Source organism: Cibotium barometz, chromosome 13, assembly GCF_041138505.1.
Source record: "Cibotium barometz isolate CiBa-2024 chromosome 13, ASM4113850v1, whole genome shotgun sequence".
Classification (NCBI taxonomy): Eukaryota; Viridiplantae; Streptophyta; class Polypodiopsida; order Cyatheales; family Cibotiaceae; genus Cibotium; species Cibotium barometz.
The window spans coordinates 39,922,928-39,949,048 of NC_141058.1; the positions used below are offsets into that span (position 1 = coordinate 39,922,928).

Sequence of the window (26,121 nt, forward strand, 5' to 3'; positions counted from 1 at the left end):
ATGGTGGGGCACACTAGAAGGAGGAGTGTCAAGCTCATAGGTGTCACCCGAAGAGGTGAGGCAAACTCGAGGGCACCCGAGGGTGGAGAGGCACTGGGTAGAGGAGTGGCAAGCTCATGGGAGGCACCCAAGAAAGGAGTGGCAAGCTCAAAGGGTGCACCCAAAGATGGAGAGGTGCCCAATGGAGGAGTGGCTAGCTCATGGTGGGTAACACTCAAGAGAGAAGTGCCAAACTTGGAGGGCATGCTAAAACATGGAGAGGCACCGAAGATAGGAGTGTCCATCTCATGGGTGGGTGCTCGAGGGTAGAGTGGCAACTGCATGTGCAACATATAAGGGAGTGTCCATCTCATGGGTGGGTGCTCGAGGGTAGAGTGGCAATCGCATGTGCAACATATAAGGGAGGAGTGACAAAGGGCTCAAAATAGTGTGGAGATAGAATCGTGGGGGGAGAATGAGGAGAAGAAGGAGGTGGAGTGGGATCATGGGGAAGAGATGGAGAATGGGTGGGGGGAGGAGATGACGCCTCATGAATCAAACCCGCCATGCATTGCAATGCTCGAGCCCTTGCTTTGCGCTCATGATCTCTTCTCAACCGATCCTACATGCGAACCCTTGCTTGCTCCTCAATGAATAAGGTGGATCGGGGGATCCCATTGCCTATTACTTTTTCTACTCCTTTGCCACTGATCTCCTGACAAAAGTTGGAGGAGGTCCTTCCAAGAGCATTTAAGTATCTCTAATCATTTATTGATGGATAGCCAAATTTATTTTCTGTTCTTGAGGATTTGGATACTCTTGCAACTTTTTAGGTAGCTCCACTTGAGCCACTAGTCTACCTTTGTAGGCTTGCATCATCGTGTCCAAGGGCTCATTGATTTTGTCAACCAAAACCGATCCTCCTGAGCTTTCATCTGACACCATTACTCTTTCCAATACCTCATTCTCTTGTGGTCTATCTTCTCCTGATTTCAAAACATTGTTGCTCAGTTCCTTTGGAGGTCTAGAACTCTATGCTGATTTTTTGGACTTGGATCTTCTACTCCTTAGTCTTTGCATCTTTTCTTACGGGCATCTATCTTCTTGAATTTACTCTCTGTATCTCCTAGTCTTGAGGTAGGCAAAAGGGATTAAGCATAAAATTAAAGATAATTAAGATTAAAGTAATACTAGGACAAGATTAACATCTATCTTCTTGGATTTACTCTCTGTATCTCCTAATCTTGAGGTAGGCAAAAGGGATTAAGCATAAAATTAAAGATAATTAAGATTAAAGTAATACTAGGACAAGATTAACATATGCATGCAATGGAGCCAGCTCCAAAGGTGGTGAAGCTCCAAGAATGGGGGTGACTCAAAAAATTAGGCTATATATACTAAGCTAGTTAGTATTTCATTAGTTATAGGAGATTATGCATAAAATCTAAAATTTTACCAATTTATCTAATCTTTTAATTATAATGATAATTTTTAAAAATAAAATACTAAAAATATACTAAAAGATAATGATAATTTTTAAATATGATAAATCAATTAATTATTTTAAATAATAAATAAATATTTATTTATTTAATAAATAAAATCTCATTTTTTCTAGATCTATTTATAATACATATTTTAAGTTTTCTCTAAAAAAATTAATTTAAAATTTGAAAATATATATTTATTTTTTTAATATTAAGTATTTATTTAATTATATCATAATATTTATTGAATTAAAAACTAATCATTATTTATTTTAATAATATTTTTGATTCAATAAATATTATTAATTTAATTAATAAATTTTACATATATTTATTTAAAAATTTCTATTAAAAAATAAAATTCAATAATGAATATTTATTTTTTAAAAATAAAAAAACAGTGAGAATGTTGGTGAGATGGCGGGCACTTTGCCACATGGTAAATATTTGCTGACATGGAACCTCCGCGTGGGCATTCAAAGGTGAGATGGCGATGCCATGCATGTTTATGATGTGCCATGCCTTGTAGTCAAAGAAAGTCAACTAAGTTTACTATGCTGAGGTGACAAGATGACATGGACATTCTTGATTATGTGGTAATGACATGTATGCATGTGATGTGGTGTGCCATGTAAGCTCTAGGGAGTCAACCTTGTTGACCAAGTTGAGATGGTATAATGACAAGGCGTGATGAGATGGCAAGATGCTTATGTGGTCTCTCCTCCATATGATGTGGCATGTACATGTAGGACTAAGACTATGTTACCATAGCTCAATTGCTTGACAAATGGCGTACTCTCTAGGTTTGGTGAAACATGATTCCTAATAAGCATCCTTTGTTGTAGACTTTGGTCGAACAAAGAGGGAAAATTTGATTAAGATGGCTGGAAAAAGGACTTCCCTTACTCAAATTTTTTTTGTTAAATTCATCATGACAACTACTTTGATCCACAAGAAATTGGAGTACAATGAGGGTCATATTAAACTTATATAATTAATAAATTTATAATTAAATTAGTAAACTTTTGCAGGTCCTTTGATAGACTAAGTGAATTTTCTACAGAAGATTGGAAGAAATTCAATCGACAAATTTGTCTAACTTCTCACCTTTGGATCTACACCGACGAGCTTCACATTTGCAAAGATCTTAAATAGAAAATCACATGTTACTTTACAATATTAAGCATAGAAGAAACATATTTTTTAAAATAGTTAAACACCTAAAAAATCCCAATAAATCAAGTTAAGCTCTATGACATTTGCTCTTTGCATGTACTAATTGGGATGATCATTGGACTTTGATGCAGAAGTACTAAGCATTTTATGTATGACATATACGACTACAGTAAAGAAAGTTGGATAGTGCAAATATCAAAACTACCGTGCAATGAAACCTTCCCTAAAAGAACTTGGATTTTCGATCAGGGGGTGCCATTTGAATACCCACTATATTCATAATGTGCCCCAAACACCATGCCACTAAATTCCAAACATAACCATGAGAAATTGGACCTTTAAGTTGTGGAGATGCCTATTTTCAGGCTACCTTCACGGCACCCAATTGTCAAAAGTGGTTCCCCTTAAGCTAACTTCAATACATGATTTAACACCAATGCTACCTTTAGCTTATGAATGTGCTTTGGCACTTTAGAGTTTACTGGAATGGAGCGACCTTCTTTAAGAAGCAAGTGAGAGCGACCTTCTTTAAGAAGGTGCATCTATCTTGGCATAGTCCTTGATAAAAATCCTATACTGTCCTATAAGGCTAAGAAATCTAGAACTTCTCTAACTAACTTGGGCTCATGCCATTCTACTATTGGTTTCACCTTAGAGGGGTTTGATGTGATTCCATCCTTTGCCACAATAAAGCCTAGATATTCAATGTGATAGATATAGAAGGTGCATGTTCTTAGAAATATTTAACTCCTAATTTTCAAGTTTACAATATTTCATTCGTTTATCCTATCTTAGAGGGTCTAATTTCCAAAAATTAACCCTTTCTTTTAACCTTTCTACCCTTTTTGACCTTAACTATATCTCTATCTAACCTTAGATTAGCATTTCAGCTCTCTAAGATGCTACCTTGATTAAATTCTAATATTAAAGATTACAAATCCCTTTTAGGTAAGCTAGGAAGTTTGATCCTCTAGGATTTCAACCTCCTAAGGTTTATCTAATCCTAATCCATTCATAAAATCCTTAATCTTCTTGAGTTTCTCTTAATTAAAAGTAGACAACCTTTTAATTACTCTTTTCTTTAATAATACCTATTTTAATGATTTCTTGGTCAAGGAGACTATATTTTAAGGTTTTTCTAATCCTAAAGGACCCTAATCAACTCTAAAATTTGAGAATTTCCTTTTTCCCTTCTTTATTCATTCCTAATCTTGTCAAATTAATGATTAGCAAATTTCTAACGGATTAAGCATTTCAAAGGTAAAACAACCATTTCAGAGTTGATCTCTAAGTTATCTAGTTTTGGATTATGTCCTTAGACTCAACAAATCCTTAATTTATTATTTAATTTTTGTTAATCATATCTACATTGAGGATCAAGTCATATTAAGCAAATTTGTAGTCTTCGATGAAAAATGACTTTAGGGCCCTCTTAATAGTCATAAGAGGATCCTAGTTCATCCTTAAATTATTTATAATTTATTAATCTCCTCTTAATATTCTCTAATCACTCCTAGAGGGTATGTATTAAAGAAAGAATAGGGCCAATGTTAAGATTTGAACTTATAGGCACCTTAGCTTTACTCCTTAGATCAATCATATATGATCAATTTTAGGCACCTTAGCTTTACTCCTTAGATCAATCATATATGATCAATTAAATCCTTAATCAAAGTCACTAATCTCATTATTTCATGATTAACTCCAAATCAAGGTGTTTTCTCTTAATCCTCGAGACTCCTTAGTTTCGGCCTAAAATAGGTTCCAAAATCCTTGATTAAGCCCTTAGAGCATTAAAGCCATGGTTAGGACTTAACTACTCCAAGCATCCATTAATCCAAGAGGGAAGAGATTTAACTACGCCAAGTATCCACTAATCCAAGAATCCACTAATCCAAGAGGGAAGAGATTAATAAAAAACATAAATAATTAGACAAATTTAATTGAGTAAAGAGGCCTACCCCTTGATTGAGTTATTGAGGGAGCCTTAATCTTATTGCTAATGATGATTAAGATTGATCAAATCCTTCTCCTTGTCTCAAAAGGTCTCCAACTTCTCCTCCAATATCTTGATTAAGCACTTGAATTATTGAGAAGAGTATGAGGAGCAAGGGTCTATACAAATGAGGGGAGGGTCAAGCCATGCAAGGGAGAGTAGAGGCACGGAGAAGAGGGCACAATTGAAGGCTTCTATTTTGGCAACATCTTCCTCAATTAATGAAATTTATCAAAGTATTAAGGAACCCTTCCAACCCCTAAGGTTAATTAAATTAGGTTTTTCTTTCAAATTTTCACTAATTCCCTTCTCTTTAATTCTTGCCCATTCCAAGACAAGCTACTACAAGGCACCCTTTCGATTACACATATAGTTCCTTGATGCAAAAATGTAAATTTTTGGGTTCTCATCAAGGTCGTCAATGAAACTTTCTCCTAAGGTGAATTTTAGTGTAGAGAACACATTTTGCTAGGGTAAAGGAAATTATAAAAATACATTAATTTGGAAAAATACATTAAGAACATTCTCCCTCTAAAAATTTACATTGATTATTTTTAAATCTCTCTCTTTGCATTACTTGAAGAGAGGGATCTTACATGGCTTAAGAGGTATTAAATGTAAGAGGTTTAAAATTTACATTGATTAATTTTAAATCTCTCTCTTTGCATTACTTGAAGAGAGGTATTACATGGCTTAAGAGGTATTAAAATGTAATAATGTAACATCCTAAAGTCAGTTGGGTATTCCTATCGATTTTGAGGAGGTAAAAAATGGACCTTCAACCCATCCTCAAAACTAGACCACTCATTAGTAGCCTTGTAGAAAGATTCATTAAATAGGACACGACCAATCATGCCGCCAAAGACTAGCATCCCTTTAGATGTATAGCGACAATCATGATTTTGACAATAGTAAAATAAGAAGTAGACCAAAGCAATCGAGAATGTAAAACATTAGCATCCATCTTACCATCATACTTAATAAACTAGATCTTTTTGAGAAGAGTACTTGATGAGGATGTTGATGGTGATGGATGGGCTTGTGTAAGGATGGATGCCTATTGTTGTTGATGTTGTTTCTTTGCTACTTGGTGATGCATGCTTGGCGATGCCCTTTGGAAGCTTGGAGATGCTTTTCTTTAAGCAATAGTTTTTGTTTCTCGTTCTTGGTGACAGTCTTCGGCTTCCATTGCTCTTCGATGCTTAGCCTCCTCTGCATCTTCATGGGATCGTAATAGATGTTGTATGAGTGCATGGATTTACTGAGATTGTTTCACAAGGGATGAAGAATCATTGTGAGGGAATCTATCCTAGGATTGCTAGGGGGTAGAGGTACTTGCTGCACAAACTTGGAGGTTTTGAGGTTTTCCCTTAGTACCTAGCGTGGTACTCACATAGCCTAGATAGGTGTCCTCATAGTTGCTTTTTGACAGGTGTCACGCTCGTTTTTGAGCATTTAGGTCGTAAAATACTTGTAAAATTTTAAAATGCTTGCTGTCAAAAGTTGCACTAAAATACAAAAAATGTTGTTATATTTCACGAAACCTGTCATTTTGAAGGACAAGCGTGCCCGTCAAAAATCAAGCTTGGGCATTCCCAACTAAACCAAATGAGTATCACTGGTTCCCATCATAACATGACACACATTTTGTTAGGACACACATTTGGGGCAAGTGTGTATGCATTTCTTTGTTTTAGGTTTGTTTACGGTGGCTGCAAATGCACTGCTCATGTACCTTCTCCTTGCCTGCATTTATGCACCTTCGATTGCATGCTAGAGCTTCAACACATAGATGATGGGATGCGAGAATGAGCATGTATGCATCTTATGTGGCCTCATATATAGGCACCAGAGAGGCAAGTGGGCACAGGCCGATTGGTTAAAATGGACAAAAGAATGCTGGCATGTCTTGGTTGTACAGCCATAGGGTATTTAAAGTTTTTCCCATGGTCCCTCAAATGCCCACTCTAGTTCTTCCTTCACATTGTTAGTAGCCCTAGGACTCAAGGCTTTCACACATGTGGACATCTATAATTTTTTCCCTGAAATCCCCCTTTTGAGGGGACGTAGCCGAGCTAGAGACCACAACTCACACAAGCAACCCTACAGTGTCAGGGCTTGAACTACGACCTCTTGGGTAGGGTGGGTCATGATGAACTTAGCCATTCAGACAAGTGCCCGTTTTTGATGGGACATCTACATTTTGAATGACTATGACCAAGGCTGAATTTTGATGGGCTTGGTCACCCTTAAGCAATGGGTTTAGTAGAAGGAATGCCCATTTTCCACAATTTGCCTTATTTTTTGATGGTTATTCAAAATAAGTGTGTGTATTGCACAGCCAAAATGCCCAAAAACAGGCATGACGCCTGTCTAAAAGCAATCGTGACTATGACCATTGTTCCGGGCACTTGACCAGAGGCCATATAAGTGACTATGACCACTATTATGGGCACTTGGCTAGAGGCCATATAAGTGACTACTATGACCACTATTCTGGGCACTTGGCTAGAGGCCATATAACTGCCTAGGGCATGAGTGCATTGTTATAGCTTACAAGTGGATTACATCTGACATGTTTGGGACTTGCACAAATGACTTGAAACTGACTTGACCCTAGATCTAGACGGAGATAGGTCCCTAGACAAGGGGTCAGAAAATGCATGGGGCCCAAAAGCTACCTTAATGTATTAATTAGCAAGAATGTTCATGTGGCACCCTAATACAATTGGTGTGCATGTGAGAAGGGAAAAGTAAAAACATGTAGCAAAGATTTAGAGGGACAACAAAGCAAGCATGGCAACCACCATCTTGTTCATATGTGCATGTGGGCAGCACATAGAAGACCATGCAAGGGTGGTGCAGTAGGTAGACTAGTTCAACCAGCCCTAGTTAGACAAACCCTCCTCCCCCCCCAATTTATGAATTTTGTGCTATATTGTAGCTAGAGATGTGAGTGCAGAGTGCTCAAGTGCAGCAGAGAGAACTATGGTACTTTTTATACAGATTTTTTTTGGTTCTTCCTGGGTTTAAATGATTGTGTGAGTCTTCTTATATGCATGTATACATTTTGATCGCTTAAAATTTTGGTGCAATGCTTTTGTCTTTTGTGTTAATTCAAGCTTTATTTATGGCTATGTTTACGATGAGTGAATTTTCTACAGAAGATTGAAGGAAATCCAATCGTTAAAATTGTAAATTGACCATATGGCCACATTCTAGACATATTTGTCTAACTTCTTACCGTTGGATCTACAATGATGAGCTTCACATTTTCCAAGATCTTGAATAGAAAATCACATACTACTTTAGAATATAAAGTGGTGAAATTTAAAAAAAAAGTTAAACACCTAAAAAATTGTAATAAATCTAGTTAAGCTCTATGCAATGTGTTCTTTGCATGTACTAATTGGGATGATCATTGGACTTTGGATGTGCAGAAGTACTAAGCATTTTATGTATGACATATACTATAGTAAAGAAAGTTGGACAGTGCAAATACTTAAACTTCTGTGCAATGAAACCTTCCCTAAAGAAAGTTGGACAGTGCGAATACCGAAACTTTTATGCAATGAAAACTTCCCTAAAAAACTTGGATTTCCGATTAGGGGGTTCCATTTGAATACCCACTATTTACAGAATGTGCCCCAAACACCATGCCACTAAATTCCAAACAGAACCATGAGAAATTGGACGTTTAAGTTGTGGAGATGCCTATTTTTAGGCTACCGTCAGGGCACCCAACTGTCAAAAGTGGTGCCCCTTATCTTGCAACAACCACCCAACCATAAAGAGCTTTATAAGGGTTGGCACCCAACTGTCAAAAGTGGTGCCCCTTATCTTGCAACAACCACCCACCCAACCATAAAGAGCTTTATAAGGGTTGATAATAGGAGCAAAGAATAAATACCTAGAGATTAGTCCTATGATCTGATCTAGTAATAGATTTGACATCACGAATACATCAAACAAAGAAGCTTTCATGCTAACCGATGACATTCTCCTTTCCTGGCTTGCATTTTATTTTAAAGTCAAACTCTTGCAGAGTCTCCATCCATCCACGTTGACACATATTTAAGTCTGACCGAGTAATGATCCACTTGAGACTTTTATGATGGGTCACAAGCGTGAACCTTTGGCTAAGCATATAATGTGTCCACATTTTCACTGCATGCATTATCACAAGTAGTAATTTTGGATCATGAGTGGCATAATTCTTCTCATGAGGTGCTTAATCTAACTTTAGTACATGATTTAACACCAATTCTAGCTTTAGCTTATTAAATGTGCTTTGGCAATTTAGAGTCTATTGGAATGGAGCGTCCTTCTTTAAGAAGGCAGTAAGAGTCGTGTCTATCTTGGCATAGTCCTTGAAAAGCCTATACCATCTTATAAGGATTTGAAATCCAAGACTTCTCTAACTAACTTGGGCTCATACCCTTCTACTATTGGTTTCACCTTAGAGGGGTTTGATGTGATTCCATCCTTTGCCACAATAAAGCTTAGATTTACGTTGTGATCGATATAGAAGGTGCATGTTCTTAGAAAGGTTTAACTCCTAATTTTCAAGCTTATAATATTTCATTTGTTTATCCTATCTTAGAGGGTCTAATTTTACCAAAAGTGTTTTTAAGCTTTCTTCCCTTTTTGACCTAAACTATGTCTCTATCCAACCTTAGATTAGCATTTCAGCTATATGATGCTACCTTGATTAAATTCTAATATTAAAGAGTACAATCCTTTTTAGGTAAGCAAGGAAGTTTGATCCTCTAGGATGTTAACCTCATAGGGTTCCTCTAACCCTAATCCATTCATAAAGTCCTTAATCTTCCTGAGTTTCTCTTAATTAAAAGTAGAAAATCTTTTAACTACTCTTTTCTTTAATAATACCTATTTTAATGATTTCTTGGTCAAGGAGACTATATTTTAAGGTTCTTCCAATCCTAAAGGACCCTAATCAACTCTAAAATTTAAGAATTTCCTTTTTTCCTTCTTAATTAATTCCTAATCTTGTCTAAAATATGATTAGCAAGTTTTTTAACAGATTAAGCACTTCAAATGTAAAACAACCATTTTAGAGTTGATCTCTAAGTTATCTATGTTTGTATTATGCCCTTAAACTCAACAAATCCTTAATTTATTATTTAATTTTTGTTAATCATATCTACATTGAGGATCGAGTCATATTAAGCAAATTTGTAGTCTTCAATGAGAAATGACTTTAGGGCCCTCTTAGTAGTCATAAGAGGATCCTAGTCCATCCTTAATTTATTTATAATTTATTAATCTCCTCTTAATATTCTCTAATCACTCCTAGAGGGTGTGTATTAAAGAAAGAATCAACCAAAGTTAAGATTTGAACCTATAAGCACCTTAGATCAATCGTATATGATCAATTTTAACTAATCATTTAAAGTCCTAATGATTAAGCAATCCTTAAGTAATTGAAAGCATGGAGCCCTTAGCTTTAAGGACTTAATTCAAGGTTCTAAAATCATTAACTAAGTTGGCAATCATAATCATGATTAAATCCTTAAGCAAAATCACTACTCATTATTTCACAAGATTAACTCCAAATCAAGGTGTTTTCTCTTAACCCTACAAACCCCTTAGTTTTAGGCTAAAATAGGTCCTTAAATCTTAAACCCTTAATAGATCTAAAGTATAATAAATCTAAAACAAAAGGAGGCATAAATCTAAACCATAATACTTTATGAAATATGTCGATGAGTTTACACATTCACCAATCCTTAACTGAGCTTCACCTTAGTCGGTAACCTCACATTGTTGCACCCCAATCACCTATGCTCCTATGCTCATCAAGACATTCCAAGTGTATAAGTTATCACAATTAACTAAAATTCATTAATTAATCCCAACACGAATGCTTGAAATCCATTAACTAATCCTAACATGAATGCTTGAAATCCATCAATTAATCCTAACACGAATGCTTGACAATGACAAATAGCGGATAACACTAGCAACACTAGTATGAACATGGAAATCCCCCACAATATCAATCATCTAGCATGGCATACTACCAATAACACTAGCATGGTCGGCAAGATCTAATACTAGGTAGTGTCACAAGTATTTAGTGTGGCGTCTCTCCCACAGTTCCCATTAACTAGCATGGTACACACAATCTAGCCAGGCATCCCCAATTAAACCAAATGAGTATCACACTAGTCATAACAGAGCACACATTTGGGCAAGTGTGTATGCATCAAATTTGTTTTATTACTTCCATTAAGGTTGGGTTTGGTTTTGTATGCTTGGGTAGTCTTTGATTTGCCATGGTTGTACCTCCTATCCATGTTCTGGGCAATCTGCACGGTAGTAGCTGCTAGTGTAGCAGACAAAGACTTCGGACATCCTACTCGATTTGTTGTTCAAGCCATACAAGAAAGTGCCTATGTTCCTTGTTGGACTTTTATAATTAAAGTCAGCTGGGTGATCCTATAGATTTTGAGGAGGTAAAAAATGGACCTTCAACCCCTCCTCAAGACTATGCCACTCATAAGTAGCCTTGTAGGAAAATTCATTCAATAGGACACTTGACCAATCATGCCACCAAAGACTAGCATTCCCTGATATGTATAGCAAGCATGATTTTTGACCAACGCCGCACAATAGTAAAATAAGAAGAAGACTGAAGCAACCGAGAATGTAAAACATTAGGATCCATCTCACCATCATACTTAATAAACTAGATCTTTTCGAGAAGAGTACTTGATGAGGATGTTGATGGTGACAGATGGGCTTGTGTAAGGATGCATGCCTACTCTTGTTGATGTTGTTCCTCTGCTACTTGGGATGTCCTTTGGAAGCTCGGAAATGCTTTTCTTTAAGCAACTATTGTGCTTCTCGTTCTTGGTGACAGTCTTTGGCTTCCATCGCTCTTTGATGCTTAGCCTCCTCTGCGTCTTCACGGGATCATAATAGATGTTGTATGAGTGCGTAGATTTACTGAGATTGTTTCACAACAACAAGGGATGGAGAATCCTCGTGAGGGAGAGTAGGATTGCTAGGGGTAGAGGTACTTGCAGCACGAACTTGGAGGTTTTGAGGTTTTCCCACGGTACCTAGCATGGTACTCACGTAGTCTAGCTAGGCATCCCCATAGTTGCTTTTTGACAGGCGTCACGCTCATTTTTGAGCTTTTTTGGCCGTAAAATACTTGCAAATTTTTAAAATGCCCGTAAAAAATGAAACTGAAATACAAAAAAAAGTTGTTATATTTCACGAAACCTGTCGTTTTGAAGGGCAAGGGTGCCCGCCAAAAATCAAGCTTGGGAGTCCCCAACTAAACCAAATGAGTATTACACCACCACCGGACACAAATTTTGTTAGGACACACATTTGGGGCAAGTGTGTATGCATTAGGTCTGTTTACGGAGCCTTGGGTAGTTTTTTGGGTTGCCTCTTCATGTTGCAGTCCAATGAACGCAGTCCCCTGAACGCGTCCTCTTGATTGGACCGACGCAGCATGACAGTAAAATAAGAAGAAAAAGGAGAAACACCACAGCACCAACACCACTGCTCGTGTACCTTCTCCTTGCTTGCATTTATGCACGTTGGCTTGCCTGCTGGCTGGAGCTGCAACGCACAGATGATGGGATGCGAGAATGAGCATGTAGTATAGGCATCTTATGTAGCAGGGCCTCTTCAGGCGGCCGATTGCCATGCCTTGGTCGTACAGCCATAGGAGTTTTTCCCATGGCCCCTCAAATGCCCGCTCTAGTCCTTTAGAGGACTCAAGGCTTTCACACATGTGGACATCTACAATTTTTTCCCCCCCAAATCCCCCTTTCAAGGGGATGTAGCCTAGCTAGAGACCACCACTCACACCAGCAACCCTACGGCGTCAGGGCTTGAACCTACAACCTCTTGGATAGGGTGGGTCATGATGAACTGAGCCATTCAGGCAAGTGCCCGCTGACGGACGGACATCTACATTTTGAATGACTATGACCAAGGATGAACATTTTGGATGACTATGATCAAGAATGAATTTTGATGGGCTGGGTCACCCTTACGCAACGGGTTTAGTAGAAGCAATGCCCATTTTCCACAATTTGCCTTATTTTTTGATGGTCATTCAAAATAAGTGGCTGTATTGTACAGCGGAAATGCCCAAAAATAGGCATGACGCCTGTCAAAAAGCAACTGTGACTACGACCGCTGTTACGGGCACTTGACCAGAGGCCATATAAGTGACTATGACCACTGTTCCAGGCACTTGACCAGAGGCCATATAAGTGCCTGGGGCATGAGTGCATTGCTACGACGTACAAGTGGATTACATCTGACATGTGTGGGACTTGCACAAATGACCTGACACTGACTAGAGTCAGGTCCCTGAACAAGGGCTCACAAAATGCATGGGGCCAATTCCAAAAGCTATCTTAATGTATTAATTAGCAAGAATGTCCACGTGGCATCCTAATACAACAGGTGTGCATGTGACAAGGGAAAAGAAAAAACATGTAGCAAAGATTTAGAGGGACAACAAAGCAAGCATGGCAGCCACCATCTTGTTCACATGTGCATGTGTTCAGGCTGGGAAGCACATAGTAGACCATGCAAGGGTGGTGCAGTAGGTAGACTGGTTCAACCAGCCCTAGTCAGACACACCCGGAGTGCCCGAGTGCTGCAGCGAGAACTGTGGTACTTCTTGTAGAGCTGTTTTTCGGTTGTTCCTGGGTTTAAATGATTGTGTGAGTCGTCTTATATGTATGTATACATTTTTATCCCTTAAAATTTCAGTGCAATTGGCCTTGCATTTAGTATTAGAGTCAATTCTCTGTATCTCTCTCATCTTGGTAGCATGCTGTGCATAAACAGCAGCATATGGATTTTGTTTCGGGAAGAAGATGGCAGGTACCTCTTTATATCCACAGAGGTTCTGTTTGAGCTCAATGCAAGCCTTTGCTTAATCAAGTTGAGCACTTGTTCATTAATAAAGCACTGCTCTTACAGGGGATGGATCAATCCGGGTCCTTGATCATTGCTTGTCTGATTGTATACTTAAAAAAGGAAGGGGCATATTAAAGTACCCATCACAGTGGGATGACAGAACAGTATCCAAATTCTTCATGGACTCCATGATATCCTTTGTGCTAAATTCAAACTCTATTGCTCTGAAAAATTACACCCACATTATGCAAGGGAATCAGCCTATGGACCTGAAGCAGCCAAATAATAGGAAGGAACGGATGTTTATATGCATTCTACAGCTAGGCACCGACTGAATCGGGAATCATTAGAGTCTTGGAGCTAGCTAGAGCAATCCAAGCAAGAACATTTAGCCAAACATAGCTGTAGCTGTTCAAGCAGTGGCATGTGGCTTAACATGTTGTCAAGTTATAACGTCAGTTGTGTTACTCTTAAGGTAGCATGAGAATGTATTAACACGTGAAGACACTCAACATGGAAGTGTTTGAATGAGCTTCTTGATTGTTGTCCATCAGGGTGAGAGTTCCAGCCTCTCGAGCAATCAAAGCACGGATTCGGGCTGGCATTCGGCAGCGTGAAAATTGAGGTGAATTTTCTCCTCCAATCAGAATTCATTTACTGGCTCCTCCAATAATGGCTCAGGAATTATGTGTTCCGTGCCGTCCATGACGGTTGGGAACCTCCCCAATCCCCCATTCCTGGGGCAAAGAATGGGGGTTCGGACTTTCCGGCCAGGAATTGGTTGGTTTTTTTTTTGGGGAGGGGGTGGGGGGATGGGATGGGATGGGATGGGGGAGGTTCCCAACTTTCAAGTGTAGTGGTTGCTCTCATACTACAATTTCAAGTGGACCTCACAAAAATATTTACAACGAAGACTGTGAGAGACCATCTTTTGGGGTTTTGCATGAAGAGGCAAAGTGAAGCCTTCCATGGATGGAGAACCAGTCCAGTCTGCATGATGTGAACTTCATCATCCCATTGGGCGACTCCTGCATATCTTTACAGAAGAGGTTCCTGCAGCTGATTGAACCATAACCCTTGAGGTGGAAGCATTTGGAGTTACACAATCAATCGGTAAAGAATTTGTCTGCCCTTAAAGTGGAATCTTTAGCTGAATGGTTACATCAACCTGTATATGCAAGTTAAGTAAAGACGTGTTAAGAATAACCTTTGTTGCAAATAAACATATAGAAAACAAGTACATTGTTGAGGATGATAGTGCACATGCCTTGAGAGGAGAGGTTATTTGCAGCAGCTTGTTCAATGTATCTGTGAGCAGTAGCTGCATGCATGGTTGCACCAAGAGGAAGGCCTCCTTCGTCCAAAAAGCAGTAAGGTGAGTGTTGCCAGTGAACCGACCCACAAGTCGTGTTGCTTATCCCAATGAAAAAAAATCCCCCTGGAATGGTGTTTGCGAAGAAGGCGAAATCTTCTGACCCCATAGAAGGTTCCACTTCTCTCACATTTTGTTCACCCACTACATCAGCTGCAACATTGTGTATATGTTTGTACATCTTGTGATCATTAATTGTGGGGGGGTAAAAGGGATAGTCATTCTCCAAAAAATCTATGACAGCATGGCACCTATGAACACCTGCTTGCTTTCTTACTATCTGATATCAACAGCAATAAAGCACTGAGTTAGAACAACACTTGCTACAAATTATGTGCTGGGAAGAAAAAGTTTGAATGCTTTGGATTGAACGTGAAGCACCTCTTCTATTCTGCACTTCAGCATGTTAAAACTTCTGTATGTAAAAGCTCGAAATGTGCCACTAATCACAATAGAGTCTGTAATCGCATTGTATGTATGTAGTACCCCCATTGATGGTGGTCACCGATACCACCTGCAATCCCAAGCCTATATTCAATCAAATATTGTGTTCATTTGCTGCAATGCACACTTCTTTTTTTTGAGAGAGAGATTCTTAAAAATGACCACAAGGGTCTATGGACCATGGTAATTCATCATCAATGAAACAAGCACAATGGCATATGACAAAACTCGAATAAAAGAGGAGTGGAAGCTATCTAAGAAAGCCCTACATGCAGATGTGGAGAGGCTAAGCATGTAGTGGATACAGACACCCAAAGTGCCACCAGGAGTCTTGGGGGGAGAGAGAGAGAGAGAGAGAGAGAGAGAGAGAGAGAGATATGGCTCCACCCTCCTCGGCAGGTTGGAAGATCAATATGACTGTGCCCTATTTACCAAGAGAAGACAATCATACAAGTAATCAAATGGGGATCTTTGCACCCTACATAATACTGTAGGTTATTAATAGGAGTGAGACAGGAAATTTTGTACCTGCAGTTTTTCGCGATGTCCAAGCAGTAGTTTGGCTGCACCGAGAAGCATCGTTACATGTGCATCATGCCCACATGCATGCATTTTCCCAGGTATCTTGCTCTTGTGCTCCCACTCAACGGCTTCCTGAGCATATGCAAATGAAGCAATCAACTCAGCTAACCCATGATAAGCTAGATATTAGATAATTAGATTAACTTGATTATAGCTAGGAACTTTGGTTAATTGACCCCTTCTATCCTTGCTTAAGCTAGAGAATACCCAAGATTTCATATCAAATGGAAAAGTGGGCTTGTTTATCTTAATCACCTGGATTGGTAGGGCATCCATATCAGCCCTGAGGGCCAGAAATGGAGGTTTGCCTGTTCCAATGAAGGCCACTACACCGGTGTGAGCCACTGGCCACCTGTACTTAACCCCCAACTTATCCAACTCATCTCTTATCAAAGAACTGGTGTAAAACTCCTCGTAAGCCTATTCAGGGTTTTCATGCATCCTCCTCCGCATAGCCCTCAACCAGTCTATGAAAGCTGGCTCCCTGGCCATACTAGAAATCTCTTCAATTGGGATTAGGGATGATTTGGGCCCCTTTGCTGCCTCCCAAATGATGGGATTAACGAGGCATAATCAGGTGTTAAGCATTTGATTGCTTGTGGGTCAGTATCTGGGTACATGGGTGATGCTAGGGGAAGAAAGGTGAGTAATAGCAGTTGTTGGGCATAGAAGAGGCAGGGCAGCAGGCAGAGTGAGGGAGTAACCATTGCTGGTTAAAAAAGCTTTCTGATCTGGAAAATTTGGGCAATGCGAATAAGCTCAATTGTCAAGGAATTGGATATTGTGGTATTTGCCCATTTGAGCACACTATAAGTGGGCTCAATTGTCAAGGAATTGGGTCCAAATTTTGCTCAATTGCTATGTTGCAGTGGTGCTCAAAAGCTTTGAAATTGGGTGTTTAGGAGGGCCCGATTGCTCTGAAATGTGAGTAGAGCTCAGTTGCTGCGAAATCTCTCACTCTTGTAGGATCTTGAAATGGTGTGTGCATGAATGAGCTTGAGGTATTGCCGCCTTTCTCTTTATAGTATTTTGTAGCCTCACTCTTCTAGTATTCTGAAAGCGTGCGTGATGTGAACTCTGCAGCAGCAACAGGAGCAAAAGGCAACGTGCGTGAAGTGAACACAGCTGCAGGAGCAGTGTGTGGAAAAGCCAATGCGCAACAACAGCAGCCGCAGCAGGAGTATGTGAAAAAGCCGCAAGGTGGGGAAGGAGCCGAGCGCGCGTGCCTGTGTGTGTGTGTGTGAGAGAGAGAGAGAGAGAGAGAGAGAGAGAGACTCTTCTCCTCTTGCTGTAGCTTCTACTTGATCTGCTTCTTTCTTCTAGTCTTTTGGGAGTCAAAATGATAGGAGTGCCATTGCTGCTCAAGAAATTTAAAGCCATTTTCATTCCTCAAAGTAGCCCTTTTTTAATGCACGCAAGAGCACAGAGCACATATGCACATGTGGATGTTTCAATCAAAGGAAAAAAAAACCAATTTCTTCTCAAGTTGCACTCACACATAAATTATAGAGAGTGACACATAAATTATAGAGAGTGAGATCTTCTAAGTTGCTTTATTCATAATTATATTTATAAGCTGCACGAAGGCATTTACAGACATCAACTTTTTACAAACTGTCACTCCAATCCTATCCCAGTTCACTATTAAGTAAGTCGCAAATTTGATCCCACCTCTCCTCCTCCCAAACAAAAGATGAGTGCTCCCAAGGAATATGATACCCCAGCTGCAAGCTAGCCACACAAACAACGACTCAATAGTACATCCTTTGGGAGTCTATTCCTCCATGAACTCTTTCTTGGTCCAAATCTTCACATCAGGTCTCATGGCAATAGGATTCTCTACCAAGGCCAAAAAGCTATGAGCCAGTTGCTTCTCCTTCAGATACCATCTTTAAGTCTTAGGTCCAAACTTTGGTAAGCTTTCCTTCAAGTCTTTCCCTGCATATCCTTGCCACATGCCAATAAATGGTTAGGTTGCCCTAGTATGTGCAATCATGTCAACAGCTTGAAAGTGGCTGATCCTATCCCAGCCTACAAAGCCTACACTACCTCTACAAATGAATTGTCATTCATCTTATTTACATAATATACAGACCAGCATTGATGCACACATCTATACATCAGCACATCCTTTTTGAAATTCTACCCAATTTCTAGAGTTCCAAATATCCCATGGACAGCTATATCTAACAAGCTTGAAGACTAGATTAATTGCCCCCTTTGCTTCTCTCAGTCTCCCCAGCAACTAGTCCCCCCAAGTCCCCTTTACCCCTATGCAAGAGAATACCCATTTATCAATCCTATGCCCCAAAACACCACAATCATTTCTTTTACGTTCTACACATTAGAAAAAAGAGTGGGAGAAAAGTCCTATAATGTGTGTGTGTGAGAGAGAGAGAGAGAGAGAGAGAGAGAGAGAGAGAGAGAGTTGATAGCATGTCTTCTACACACTAGAAAAGAGTGGGAGACAATTCTTGATTACAATCATGTAACATTGCTACTTTGGCATGACTTTATTTGAGAGAGAGAGAGAGAGAGAGATTATATGATTATGAGAGAGAAGAATGCCTTGAATAGTTTCAAATCAAATGTGTTTTTTTTGTAAATTTTTTTTGGCTTTATCATCTCTTAAGATGTGAAAAGATGTGTGTGACACCCCACCATAGATGAAATAATGTTATTCTTGTAGACATGCTTGTATGTGTGTGTGTGTGCGTGTGTGTGTGCGTGTGTGTGTGTGTGTGAGAGAGAGAGAGAGAGAGAAAGAGAGAGATGAGAGAGAAGCATGCCTTGAATAGTTTCAAATTGAATGTGTTTTTCTACTTTTTTTGGGATTTAACTAGGAGGAGTGTTGAAATGTGTATGTAATGATTAGAATTATGTGATTGAGAGGAGCATAGTCCTAGAGTTTCATGTAAGAAAACACAATAGCGTAATTCACTAGAGAAAGAAGGATCTTCACAATAGCGTAATTCACTAGAGAAAGAAGGATCTTCACAATACAAAGCACCAAATTACATAAAGAAGTGGAGAGTAAACAATATTACTGCTTACAAACTTTGATTACAAACTAATGATTGTTCGCCCACCCTTGTGCCCCATGTAAGGAGCTCTGAATGATGATGATTTGGACAAACTCTTGATGGAGGATATCTTGCTTATTACAAGAGTGCTTGAACCACAACGAACTCAATGATGAACAAAGGCTTTCAAAGTATTCTATATATATTGCCCAATGGTCGTCTTGGACATAGGTCGCCCATGTTGGCCAACCCACGACTTGGTGCAAAATGACCCACTGCTCATACCATCCAATTCGGTCTAAAATGATCATACCATCTGACTAGGACAATATTAGACTACAAGAGTCATGGGGGTGCTCAGGTCTTCTATTGCTATTGCTCATATAGGCCCCCCTACAAAATAGAGCACATCCATCACCCATAGTAACAACATTAGGGTGAATCATTGCTAAAATGCTCCCCCCTCCTCAATGAACACCCATAGGTGAGCTATCTCTTTAGTCCAACACTGGTTCGATGAAAATAATGCTCATGCAAATGTCTCCCACGAGCCAAGTTTGTAAAATATTTGCTCAATTCCTAGTCGTTGGGTAGTAGACATGCTTTGTGCGAGCATGAAGCATTGGGTTCTTGGTAATCACAATGCAACTCTGATTGTTACATAGCAGCATTGCCGTTTCATTTGTGCAACACCTACATCTCTGAAAATTAATGACAAAAACTAGTCTATTAAGAGAAATTAGTCAAATTCAAGGGTTTTTTGATGGTTTTAAGAATTTTTTTGAAAGATTAAGCTACTCCTAATGCTTGCTAATACTCTAATGCAAACAATTTCAACAAAAAACACATAATTAAGCTAAAATTAATGATTTTAGTTCTATGTTTAACCCTAAAGAGAGCTAACATTCACTAAAAATTTCATTTTATTGCATTGTTTGATGCAATGGATGCAAACTAAGCCTAATAAAAACTATGTGCAAACCCTAAGGACATTAAAAACCTGGCATTAACAACAAAAAAAAACAACAAATTAAGCAAACAACATTCTTTACAAAAACAAAAAAGAGAGCTATTCTATACCAAATCACACACAAATCACCATCAAAATCCACATCTTTTTCATGGAAAACCATTAATCCAGATAATGGGCGATGGGTAATGTGCAGATTAGAGGAAAAATGATTAAAAAAGCCAAGGGATGGCTCCTCGACAGCTGTGCCAAAAATGTTATGCTCACCCTAACCCCCCAACAAGAGATTACCTGGTGAACTGTAACTATCGTGAGGATCTTTCCAATGGCCGAGCTTGTAACCTTTGAGGTCTCCAAGCTCTACAACTCCTTGTGAAGCAATTCTATCGCGCCTACGAGTGTTGTCACACCGTCGCGTTGCACTACCGGTACTCGTCTCTCCCCTCACCTCACTTCACTCACACACACTCACTATAGCATGCATTAGGGAGAGAGATTAGCAAGAGCAAGACTCAATTACACAATGGGAGAGTATGTTGTATTATGAGAGATATTCACTTACATGGCCATAAGTGTTCACACTCACTTAAACTATGGCCGATTGGGCACTTTAGGCTCATAAGAGGCCTAATGCTATTACAATGACTTCTCTCATAATATATCCATGAAGTGTATCACTTGGGACTGCGCCTGTCAAAGTTGTAGCTTTGGATACCATTGCTTCATATCTTGAATGTATGACCCTTTGGTGTATCCACTATGAGTCCTTGATGTAAAATAATGGCAGTAGCTCTTGTTAACCCTAGGAATGGGTTAATAGAGATGCCGAGGAAAGCTCTGTGTGTGTATGCAAGCATGTGCGTTCCTGTGTGTGTATGTGTGTGTGTGTGTGTGTGTGTGTGTGTGTGAGAGAGAGAGAGAGAGAGAGAGAGAGAGAGAGAGAGAATCTCTTCCCCTCTTATTGTAGCTTCTACTAGATTTGTCATTTCTAGTATTTTGGGAGTCAAAATGAGAGCAATAGAAAAAGATATAAAAGTGCGGTTGCCTGCTCAAGAAATTTGAAGCCTTTCTTTTGAAACAATAAAAATAAGGACATCCATATGGTTGCGGTGAAAATTCATCACAGAAGAGCACATATGCACTTGTGGATGTTTCAATCAAAGGAAAAAAAAGAAGTTTTACCAATTTGTATTGAAGTTACAAACACATAAATTATAGAGAGAGATCATTTCTTCTAAGTTCTACACACTAGAAGAATGAGTGGGAGACAAGTCCTATAATTAGACTCTTAATTTTGGTCTCCTCTTTTAAGGAAAAATTAAGCAAAGAGAGTCAAATTCTTCCAATTGATGTAATTAGGTGTTTTGATGCATCTAGATGCTCTCAAAACACTTAAAAACACTAATTTCGACTACTCACATGATCAATTTAAACCCCGATTAGTACATTTTCTAAATTTTTTACCTCTTGAACAAGATTAATCACTCTTAATGACAAAACTAGTCCATTAAGAGAAGTTAGTCGAATTCAAGGGTTTTTTGATGGTTTTAAGAAAATTTTTGAAAGATTAAGCTACTCCTAATGCTTGCTAACACTATAATGCAAACAATTTCAACAAAAAACACACAATTAAGCTAAAATTAATGATTGTAGTTCTATGTTTAACACTAAAGAGAGCTAACATTCACTAAAAATTACATTCTTTTGCATTGTTTGATGCAATGGATGCAAACTAAGCCTAATACAAACTATGTGCAAGCCCTAAGGACATTAAAAACCACATTAACAACAAAAAAAAAAACAAATTAAGCTAAAAATTAAGCAAACAACATTCTTTACGAAAACAAAAAAGAGAGCTATTCTAAACCAAATCAAACACAAATCACCATCAAATCCACATCTTTTTCATGGGAAACCATTAATCAAGATAATGGGCAATGGGTAATGGGTAATGCGTAGATTAGAGGAAAAACAATGGAAAAAGCCAAGGGATGGCTCCCTGACAGTGGTGCCAAAAATGTTATGGCTCACCCTAACCCTCCCTTGAAACACATCCAATAAGAGATTAACTGGTGAACCGCAACAAACTGTCATGAGGATCTTTCCAATGGCGGAGCTCGTAAGGGTTTTGCATAGGTCCAAGGGTTTGATTTTCAAGAGACATTTACCTCCACTTGACTACTATTAGTACTAGCCTTAGCTAGTCATGGTGGTAAGTGATCAGTACTATGGCAAATGGATGTGAAGTCATCATTGATAAATGGCCATCTCAAGGAGGAGGCTTATGTTGCATAGCCACCAAGGTTTAAGATAACACATTCAAAATGTCTAGAATTTAAAAGGCATTAGCTAAAATAGGCCCCTTGACCATGGTACCAACAAATAGATGCTTTATTTATAAGTGATAGTCTTTCTAAAAGCCTATCAAATAAAAATTTATATATTTTCTCTCATCAAGGCAGGTACATGATCATTGTCTTATATGTGGATGATCTCATTATGATAGGGAACCATGAAGAGAAGATCCAACAAACATAGAAGAGGATCTCATATATGTGGATGATCTCATTATGATAGGGAACCATGAAGAGAAGATCCAACAAACATAGAAGAGGATCTCAGTATGATTAGGAACCATGAAGAGAAGATCCACCAAACATAGGGGATTTTGAGTTTAGAGTTCAGATGGAATCTTCACTTCTCAACAAAAGTATGCAAGAGAAATTCTAAAGGGCATTTGGCATGGCTAAGTGCAATTCGACATGGTTGACTGCAACTCAACGATGGCTAAGTGAAATTTAGCATGGTTGAGTGAAATTTGGCATGATTGAGTGCAGCTCAGTGGGGTGGTTATACCGATGGAGGTGAAGCTATCTATAGAAGATGATTCTCCACTTATGGATACAAAGTACAAGAAGGTTGTGGGAAGTTTGATGGTTCCATGTAATACACAAACCAAGAGCTTTGTAGTTATTGTCCTTAATAGGTTGTTAAATGGGCCCTGAGAGAACCACTAATAAAAGGTGTGGATGTAGGTGTTAAAGTACATCAAAGGTACCATTGACTAGATTTTGTGGCTCAAATTAGGCAAGAGATTGTAATAGAAAAAAAATATGTTATTGGAAGTTCTCATTAGTTCTAAAATTATATCCTAGATCAACAAAAGAAATGACCTAGAGTGGTGCTTTCTTCTATAGAGGCTCAGTATAAAGGCAGCATGCTTCATGTGACGTGTAGCTGAGAAGGCTTTTAGTAGAAATGGGTGTTGCAAATGAAAAGTCAATGTTGCTATATGCAACAATCAGAGTTACATAGCGATTGCCAAAACAAGAACCTGGTCTCTCTCTAATAAAGGCATGCCAAGAACCTGGTCTCTCTCTCTCTCTCTCTCTCTCTCTCTCTCTCTCTCTCTCTCTAATAAAGGCATGCCTAGTAATCTCTCTCTTTCACACACAAATAAAGTCATGCCCAGTAATTGGTAGCAAACTGGCATGTTTACCTGATTGTAATCAGGACTTGTCTCCCAATCTTTTTTCTATTGTGTAGAAGAAATGTTATCAAGTCCTCTCTCTCTCTCTCTCTCTCTCTCTCTCTCTCTCTCTCTCTCTCTCAATTATAGGACTTGTCTCCCACTAATTTTTCTAGTGTGTAGAACTTAGAAGAAATGATCTCTCTCTATAATTTCTGTGTGAGTGTAACTTCAATACAAATTGGTAAAACTTCTTTTTTTCCCTTTGATTGAAACATCCACAGGTGCGTATGTGCTCTTGGGTAATGAATTTTCAATGCAACCATATGAATGTCCTTGTTTTTATTGTTTCAAAAGAAAGGCTTCAAATTTCTTGAGCAGCAACGGCACTTTTATAGCTTTTTCTATTGCTCTCATTTTGACTCCCAAAAGACTAGAAACAAGCAGATCTAGTACTACAGCAAGAGGGGAATATATTCTCTCTCTCTCTCTCCCTCTCTCTCTCTCTCTCTCTCTCACACACACACACACACACACACACACACAAACATAGGCATACGCATGCACACATGCACATAGGCATACGCATGCACACACGCACAGAGCTTTCATCGGCATCTATGTTAACCCATTCCTAGGATTAACAAGAGCTACCGCCATTATCTTACATCAAGGAGTCACGGTAGATACACCAAAGGGTCATACATTCAAGATATGAAGTAATGGTGTCCAAAGCTACAACTTGGACGGGCGCCCGTAATGGTCTGACAGAGTAATTATGGCGATTCCTACTTCAAGAGCGTGTGGTAGCAAGTTAGGATGAATTCCCAAGTGATGTAATTCATGGACACATTATGAGAGTAGTCATTGTAATAGCATTAGGCCTCTTATGAGAGTAGTCATTGTAATAGCATTAGGCCTCTTATGAGAGTAGTCATTGTAATAGCATTAGGCCTCTTATGAGCCTAAAGTGCCCGGCCAACCATAGTTTAAGTGAGTGTGAATACTTTTGGCCATATATATAAGTGAATATCTCTCATAATACAACTTACTCTCCCATTGTGCAATTGAGTGTTGCTCTTGCTAATATCTCTCCCTAATGCATCCTAGTGAGTGTGTGTGAGTGAAGTGAGGTGAGGGGAGGGACGAGTACCCGTAGTGCAACGCGGCGGTGTGACAACGCTCACGAGAGGTGCGGTGGAATTGCTTCACAAGGAGTTGTAGATCATGGTCTTGTACTAGATATAAGAGCGCCAAAAACCCAATTCGAGCGTACCAAAATCGGTAAACTTCTTGATGAAGGAATAACGCAAAACAAGATAGGTGTGTTAATGATTGAGGTATGTTGGGAAGAAACGGGAGAGCCACATGTTGAACTTGTAAAATGCCAATATAGGGGAAAAAAGAGGCACATGTAGAATTTCTCGAATGGCAGGGAAGGAAATAACAGTAGTAATGCCCATCCCTATCCACTCATTATTTTCAAAACTTTTTATGCTATTTATGTAGCCACCATGGTAAGGAAAGCAAAGATCATGGGCTATCATAAAGATCTTGATGTTGAGTGTCGATGCACACTCCAAGGAACAATGATGATCAATAGCACCAAGGAATCTCTCTTGGCTTGGGTGAACAAACCCATCCCCCTCGTTATCACTATGTGCTTGGTGTGCTTTACTAACTACCTACGCTCTATATAACCTTGCCTACTACACACCTTGCTAACTACCTCCGCTCTCTATAACCTTCCCTACTACACACATTGCTAACTACCTTGTTGCGCTTCCTAACTACCTCCGCTCCCTATGTAACCTTGCCTACTACACACCTCGCTCTCACAACATAGCGCTCCATGGTAGAGTTCGAGCACCTCTGCTCAAACCCTACCATAGGAAATAGAAAGGCACAAGGAGTGGATGGAGAAAGTCAGCTTGAAGGAGTTCACACAAAATTGAGACGGGGAGAGCTATAAGACAACCTCCTCCATGTGGATGATCAGCGAGGTGTGTAGTAGGCAAGGTTACATAGGGAGCGGAGGTAGTTAGGAAGCGCAACAAGGTAGTTAGCAATGTGTGTAGTAGGGAAGGTTATAGAGAGCGGAGGTAGTTAGCAAGGTGTGTAGTAGGCAAGGTTATATAGAGCGTAGATAGTTAGTAAAGCACACCAAGCACATAGTGATAACAAGGGGGATGGGTTTGTTCACCCAAACTAAGAGAGGTTCCTTGGTGCTACTGATCATCATTGTTCCTTGGACTGTGCATAGACACTCAACATCAAGATCTTTATGATAGCCCATGATCTTTGCTTTCCTTACCATGGTGGCTACATAAATAGCATAAAAAGTTTTGAAAATAATGAGTGGATAGGGATGGGCATTACTACTATTATTTCCTTCCCTACCATTCAAGAAATTCTACATGTGCCTCTTTTTTCCCCTATATTGGCATTTTACAGGTTCAAATGTACCATCAACCTTCCAAACCACCTTAATGCCAACAATGTTTTGTTTTATATAGGATGATCCATAAGATCCCAAGTGTCACAATTTAGTCACACTCTAATTGCATGACTCTAATTGCATGGTGCCCCTCTAGTTTGGATCTACTTATGCTTTCTCCAAGTTATTTGGTTCCTGTAATTTCATTATCTCAGCCCATCAAGGCAATATTAATAGTATGAGAGTGGAGATCGTCTTCTACTT

General features: G+C 39.1%; 1 pseudogene across 1 annotated transcript; it reads right to left on the reverse strand.

Annotated features, from left to right (window-relative positions):
* Positions 1 to 14,843: 14,843 nt before the first annotated feature.
* LOC147632674 (IAA-amino acid hydrolase ILR1-like 4) lies at positions 14,844 to 17,182 on the reverse strand (annotated as a pseudogene). The gene is made up of 5 exons (XR_015267180.1): positions 16,214 to 17,182; positions 15,905 to 16,030; positions 15,759 to 15,800; positions 15,314 to 15,446; positions 14,844 to 15,212 (listed from the first exon to the last, which is right to left on the reverse strand). The product of XR_015267180.1 is annotated as an IAA-amino acid hydrolase ILR1-like 4 (transcript).
* Between the last annotated feature and the right edge of the window lie 8,939 nt (positions 17,183 to 26,121).